Source organism: Anolis carolinensis, chromosome 3, assembly GCF_035594765.1.
Source record: "Anolis carolinensis isolate JA03-04 chromosome 3, rAnoCar3.1.pri, whole genome shotgun sequence".
Lineage (NCBI taxonomy): Eukaryota > Metazoa > Chordata > Lepidosauria > Squamata > Dactyloidae > Anolis > Anolis carolinensis.
Window position 1 is genome coordinate 234,826,922 of NC_085843.1, and position 8,103 is coordinate 234,835,024.

An 8,103-nucleotide genomic window follows, 5' to 3' on the forward strand; every position below is an offset into this window, starting at 1 on the left:
ACACTGCTCCAGACATTAAAGGACCAAAACAAAACAAAAGGAAAATGAGAAGAAGTACATCATGGGCCAGGCCTTAATCATGAGCTTCATAGCTTGCACCACTTGAAGATCTGGCACCCAGTTGGTGTGAATGGATTGTTTCTTTTAGACATTAGCATAATTACTTCTGAAAGCCTGGCTCCTTTTAAACTCTTCCCCCTGTAAATATTTAGCCCATGATTTTGTTAGGCTTGTAAATAAGCTTCCCCTTTCCTCTTCTGAGCTTGCTGTTTTTAATCATAAAAGCAGCCTTGGAAGGGAAAAGAGAGAGAGAGGGAGACTCTTAAGAGGTGAATGAAGGGGCTGTATGTAACTTCATCCAGAGGGGGGTTGGCCAATAAAGCTTCAGGCCTCTGCAAATCTAAGGAGCAGCAGGGTTGATCTGCCTTGGACTGTAAGTCATGTACGCCAGCTGGATGTCTGGACAACAAAGCAGATGAAGCATTCTCTTGTCTGGGCTTTCCTGCAGCTTCCAATGCAGCCAGTTCCGATGGCATAGTGGAGCCAGGAATCTTAGGGCTGGAACACCAGCATTTTCTGATTAGCAACTCCCACATGTTTTCCTGTCCCCTTTGAGCTTAGTTGAAATCTTCATAGTAATAAGGGATGGGATACGCAATGAACTTCCCCAACAACAATGTACGATTATGGCCTGCAAAGGTAGCCTGGTTGTAAATTAGCTTCACAATTAAGATCCATTGGCTTCACAAAAAACTTGCACAGAATTAACAATGGATCATCCCAGCTCCAATGCATTTCTGAACTGCACTTGGCAGTGTGGCTTTGGAGGACTGTCACAATAAGCACCTATACTTCAAATTTTATCATTATACCACTGATCGGTTCGCTAGATAAGTTGCAAGTGCACTCCAAGATTGTATGTTACACTATAGTGAAAGCATGGGCAAGCTTTTTTTGCCTTGGAGACATATTGCAGGCCCAGCCAGGAGGGCAGGGCCAGGAGGGAGGGGGGCCGGGCACACGCTGGGTGGGGAGGGCCAGGAAAGAGCAGGGCCTGGGTCATCCTAAGGTTGTTCTCCCTGCATAAGGATGGGGCTGCTCAACTGATCCTTATGCTGGGAGAAAGGCAAGATATGCGGCAACTGCCCCGATCCTCCCTCCTGATCCTCGGACTGTCCTCTTGGCATTATGCCAGGAGGAGGGTGAGCTAGGCAGTGGCTAAGAGTGCTCTGGAGGACTCTCAGCCACTGTGTGCCTTCCTCCTGACATAAGGATGGGACCACTCGCACTGTCCTTATGTTTGGAGGAGGGCGAGGCATTCGGTGGCTGAGAGCGCTCCAGAGGGCTCTCGGCTGCTGCGTGCCCATCTTCCTCATCTTTTTGGCATAAGGATGGGGCAGGACACCATGTCTTTATGCCAAGAGGACAAGGAAAATGAAGGGTGCCTGAGGTAAACACCCAGAGGGCCGCATCCAGCCCCCCGGCCTTCATTTGCCCATGCCTGCTGTAGTGGATTCACTTGGGAGTGTTTTTAGTTTTTTCAGATGCCTGTCAGTTGTCCCACATCACATAGCAAAACACAAGGAAAATATCCCACTGAGCTCATAACCTCTGAAGATGCCTGCCATAGCTGTGGGTGAAATGTCAGGAGAGAATACTTCTGGAACATGGCCATACAGCTTGGAAAACTCACAGCAACCCAGTGATTCCAGCCATGAAAGCCTTCAACAATGCACTTTCTTCTGTTAAAATCTGCCTAAAGACTGAATCACTTCACATGTATTCAAGGCTGATCTCCAATCGCATTAGTAACTGAAAGAGGCTCCTATCTCGTCACAAGGGACTTCTGAGTGCATTTCTAAAACCTTTGGTGGAGAATCTTAATACAGAGAATAATGTAAGGTCCTGCAGCTATTGAGCCGGGTTGTTCCTTCCACTTTTGTATATTGTCTATTTGATATTTGTTGTAAACATGCAGGCGTGTTTATTTTCAAAATAAATTCCATTATGTTTGCTCTTTCACAGTTGCTTTGGACTGTAACCTTGTGGGAGCTGCATATAGCAGAGTGTTTCCTTAACTCTTTCAGGCTCCTCAAACTGATGTAAGGGTGCACCCACCCTAAAATGAATGGTTGCTGCTGGAAGACTCCAAGGGTAAAAAAAAAATCACCTTTCAAATAGTCTGAGCAGGCACTTCCATTATTTATTTATCTAGGAGGGTCACTCCAAAGGCAATGCATAACATTATTAAATTAATTTTTCTTCTACATTGTTGCTATTTGTTGAGAGCACAGAAGATTCCTTCTGGCTTCTATTCAAATTTAATTCAATCCGATCCCACATACGGCATTGTGCGTTGTCGTAGCATTCCTCCAAGATGGCTGGTGCTCTTGATATCCATCAGAAGCAATGTGCTGTAACTGATTTGTGAAAATGAGAGAGCAGAAAACATTCACAAGAGACTGTAGAAGGTGTATGGAGATGACACGGTTGATCTCAGTACTTTGAGTCACTGCGTGCACAGATTATCTTGTGGAAAAGGAGATGCTCCATGGAGCAGCAGACCACACATTGCACAAACAACTGACAACGTGGAGCACGTGAATGACATGGTTAAGGCTGATAGACATGTAACTGCTAAAGAAATGTCACTCCAATTGAGCACTGGGAAAGCAAATATGTGCAGAATATTGAAATAGTTTCAATATTCTGAACATTGAAAAGTCTGTGCAAGGTGGGTCCTCTGGAAGTTGACAGATACACACAAGAAAACCCGAAAATCCATATGTAGCAAACTCTTAGTCCAGAGAACGATGGAAACAATTTTCTTTCGAGAATCATGACAGGAAGGAAACATGGTTACATTATTTTTAACCAGAGAAGACAAGATAATCAATTGAGTGACATCATGTGAATTCTCCAATGAAAATTAAATTGAAAGCTATACCTTCAATGCAATGGGTTAAACTCTTGTGCCAGCTGAACTGCTGACCTGCAGGTTGCTGGTTCAAATCTGTGAGGTGGGGTGAGCTCCCATCTGTCAGCTCTAGCTTGAGGGAAAATAATAATAATAATAATAATAATAATAATAATAAGAAGAAGAAGAAGAAGAAGAAGAAGAAGAAGAAGAAGAAGAAGAAGAAGAAGATCTCAGCCGGCATTTGGAATCAATAAACATTGACAAAATCACGATCTGCCAACTGCAAAAGACCACCCTACTGGGATCTGCATGCATCATCCGAAAATACATCACACAGTCTTAGACACTTGGGAAGTGTTCGACTTGTGATTTTGTGATGGGAAATCCAGCATATCTATCTTGTTTGCTGTGTCATAAAATAATAATAATAATAATAATAATAATAATAATAATAATAATAATCTATATATATATATAAAAGAGTGATGGCATCAGGGCAGCGGACAAAACAACAAAACTACAGGCCCCCCAACCTTGAAATTTGACAACACAACCCATCATTCACGGCTCTAGGTTGATACAACAAAAAAGAAAAGAAAAATAAAGTCCTAATTACAGGGAGAGGAATAATAGTTTTTATCCAATTGCTGCCAGTTAGAAGGCTAAGCTCCGCCCACTTGGTCTCCTAGCAACCTCCTCAGCCCAGGGGACAGGCACAGTTAGGCCTCACTTAGGCCTCTTCCACAGATTATCAGATTTTAACTGGATTATATGGCAGTGTAGACTCAAGGCTCTTCCACACAGCTATATAACCCATTTAGAATCTTATATTATCTGCTTTGAACTGGATTATCTTGACTCCACACTGCCATATAATCCACTTCAGTGTGCATACTAAACATAAAGACAACCATACAACAGACATTCAATACCACCACTACCTCAACAATTTCTCACCAACACCACCAGACAACGCCACAGCAACGCGTGGCCGGGCACAGCTAGTAATAATAATAACTTTATTTGGGTTGGACTGGATAGCCCGTGAGGTCTCTTCCAACTCTACGATTCTACTATCCTATGATTTTTGTATCCCGCCTCTATCTCCCCGAAGGGACTCAGGGTGGCTAACATGGGGCCAAGCCCAAACAATTACAATAAAACAAAATAAAATACATACAAGACAGACGACAACATCCAATAAAATGAGAGAAGCCTCCCAGCAATACAGCCAGGCATCCCCTGAGCAACGTCTCTGTAGATGGCCAATTCTCTCACACCAGAGCGACGCTTTTGACATGATTAATAAAGCAGGAAAAGTTATGGCAGATGTCTTCTGGGGTTCAGAGGGAGTCCTGCTAGTGGACATCAGGCCCAAAGGGAGCTTTCTCCCTTATCACCAATGTCCAAGCTTGTCTTAGAGGTTGGTTTTATAATAAGGGTAGATTCCTGTTCTCCAAATATGACCCAGTCTGGACCCAGCCCATTAAATAATTCTTGCAAAGATCTAGCATAAACTGTGAGTATTAGTTTCTTTATCTGCAGTTACCATTCATCTCAGACATCTTTTCAATAAATGTGTTTAACAACATCTCTGTTGGAGAAGTATTGCAATGATTTAACATCTCTGTACCACCTTTCATGCACCAAATCCTTTCCAGCCCATTTCTTATTTATCAGGGAAAAAATAAATTTCTCAGTGTTAATGGTACGGCACTTTACCTGGCAAATCTTTCAGTAAAAAATATCTCCATGGTTTTTCTGAGGTTTGCAATCTGGAATGGGTAATTGTAACAGATCAGGGAGGGGGCAGTTATTTTCTCTTGGGACTCTCTAGATACCATATAGGTCAGGGGTATCAAATTCATTTTCACTGAGGGCCACATCAGGCTTATGGTGTGTATGATGTGTAACAGTATGACTGTATAAATGTAACTATGTTGCTCTGGCATTGAGAGCTCCCAATACCACACTATTATTCACAAAGCTTTGTAGTCTGAAGAATCTACTGAAAAACTGAAAAGTTGGGGGAAGGCTTTAATGGTTCATTTAGATGCAACACTATCTGAATAAACCTTTGAAAAATCTGAAGTCCAAAACTGCTTGACCAGAGTTAGGCATAATGTGGCATTTTTTCTGCCCTGAACAAAAGCAATTGTCACTCATCTCCCAATTCCACCATTTTGCTTTTTACAACTCTTCCTTTCTCACCTCAATTTATTGTAAGCGTTACTTGTTTTCTCTCACAATTTATTATGGGGTTTTATACTTCCCTAATGTGAAAAGTGAGTTTGTTCTGAGCTTGGCCCCCTTGGATAGGTGCTCTGTGTGAGATGGGAACCACAGGCATAGCTATAGTGGTATTTTCTGAAGTGTGGTGGCATGCCCTTGGCATTAGGGCCCCTCACCAGTACCATTAGGGGCCCACATGGTGGCTTCCATGTCAATGGCTTCTGTGTCAGGCTAGTGGCTTCCCTGTCATGGTAGAAAAGCAACTGTGGTCTGAACTTTAAAGGAGCTATCCAAGGTGCTAACTTTTCTCCCCAAAATTTAGTTTAGCACAAAGTATATCTCCTTTTGGACAGTGAAGACAGCTGACAAAAGGAGAATTCATATTTGAAATGTGATAGTGGAGGAGACGTCTGCAGATAGCATGGATTGCCAAAAGGACAGATCAATGGGTCTTAGAGCAAACCAAGACTGAACTCCCTCTAGGAGCCAAAATGTCTGTCATATATGGAAGATATCATGAGATGCCATGACTTATTTCACAAACAGTGAAAATGGTAAAGAGGGAGGCATACGGAAAAGAGGTAAAAGATATTATAAGTGAATAATCTCAATCAAGGAAGCCCCTTCCTTGAGCTTGCAGAGCTATTATTAATATGATATTTTGAAGGTCTCTTGCTCTTGGAGTTTCCATAAGGCAAAGCAGACTTCAGAGCACTTGGCAACAATGATAACATAGGTATTTTAAAATTTAGATTAAAATTTTCATGACATTAGGGTGGTAAACCCAAATTCACCATGTTGTTGACACAGATGCCACTAGCCGCCACTAGCTACACAATCACTTATTCTGGGACCACCTCAAAGTTCAAAATAGTACTGGTTTAACAAATTTCTGCAGTATAAAAATCACCAGGTAAAAGGTTTTGGGGAGATAAGTATTACCATGAGCATCACATTCTTATGGAGATACATCATATTTCTGCAACAGACATAAGACCCAGGCTGCCACCGATGTTGGCAACCATTCTCTATTGAGATTTGCTGGGATACTTTTTCTGCATTTGGCTCTCCCAGTCAGCTCAACCCCATGACTGGCAGAGGCACAGTCTCATTCATGTCTAAAACTGAACATGTATAGTGGGCTACTTATTCCCAGAAAACTGCCCTTAGTGGGGGAAATGACATCACTGTTGCTGCTTGGAAAAAAAAACCTCACTTCATTTCAATAGGACATACCTGAAAAACAGCATGGTTATTATTGCTATGTATATATGAAATCCAAAATCAACAAACCAAAAATCCACCCCCAAAATAAGTTTAGATTTGTTTTCATCTTGAATATTCTTGCTAATGTGAAGCCACAAGTCATGTATACATGAACAAGCACAACTGGTGACTTGCTACCTATTGTCACCTTTTATGTGAATGCATTGGGGAGAAGAAAGAAGTTGCAAAAAGCATTTTTGTTTCTGCTCTGTATGCAGCTGTCACATATCTACATTTTTCTTTTGCATTGCTGTTGCTTAACTAGCTTCAGCAAGTATGTCTTGCTTTCATTCACACATGCTCTTCTATATGTGGCCAGAATTAGATGACAGCTTCATGTATCCCACATGCTGAGAAATTTAGTAATTTTATGCTCAGAAATTAATATTAATATGTAGTTCTCACTTTTCAGGTGATGATGCCTAGTATTGCTTCAATTCTGCTGAGAAAGTCTTTGGACATTTGCTTCAAAGTTCAAGCTTAATGGTACCACTGGTGTTATAGCAGGAGCTCTAAAGAGTAGGCCACAGTATATCTGTTTATCTCTAAGGTCAGATGCAGCTTCTAGCTTTCATAACATGGACCAGTGCATCAGAATGGTAAAATAGCTATTAAAAGTGGAGTCAATCCTTTCTTTTCAGGATAGGGTTCAGCACTCTGGACAACTCCTTTAACTTTCACACTAAAACTTCATAATGGATTTACAACTCCATCATTGCCACTGTTCAAGATATCAGGAGACATCAATGCTTTCTGAAAAGTCTGAGCAAAGAGAAAGAAAGGGATGCCCTACTACAAAGCAGGATTGTTGTTTTTATTTCCCATTCACTCCATGGCACAGAACAGTAGGGATGGAGAAGTAACTCTATTCTCTAAGACAGAGAAGACTTAGTGTTGCCAAGGATGCCCCAAGATACTTGCTGCCTAAGGTAAAGTCAAGATGTCACAATTCAATTTCCATGCAGAAATTAAAGGAATTGGTCAATTGACTGTAAATGTCAATACTGGGTGCCTAAATAGTGCTGGGAAAATGTCACTTTTTGAGACTACTATAACTCCTGAGGAAGTATGGCTATTGTGGATAGTTGGGGAAATTCTGGAAGTCACAGACCAAAATAGTCACTTTTCGTAGTTCTGCCTCTGAAGGCAGCAGGCTAGCTTGGGGATAAGGTCCAGGGCAGACTCTGTGGCACGCATGGCTCTGACCACTAAGAGAGGACAGCCTCTTCCTCTCACTACCTGGGAAAGGACTATGGTATCTTCTGCCTGGCCCCTCCCATTGTGGAGCCCAGATCAAGCATGGAAAGCATGGCAATCTCTTGCTATATTATCCTGGAAGAAGAGATAGTAGGGTTGGTGGGCGGTTGAGCAAGCAGAAAGAGAAAGTGAAGAACTTGTGCAACAAATCTGGGCAAGCCAGTGTCATGGCTGTGGTTGGACTGTGGTCTCCAGTTGCTAACTACCCCAGTTCTTCCTTTCTTTGGCCCTTTATTGAGACTCATAGAATCATAGAGTTGGAAGAGACCACATGGGCCAGCTAGTTCAACCCCCTGCCATGCAGGAAAAACACAATCAAAGCATTAAGATAGGCCAAAGAGGAGAGGCTGGTGGGAAGAGGACAAATGAAATGGAGGAAAGGAAAAGAGAGAGAAAGAAAGAGGGAGACAGGAAGCAGCTCCCACTTC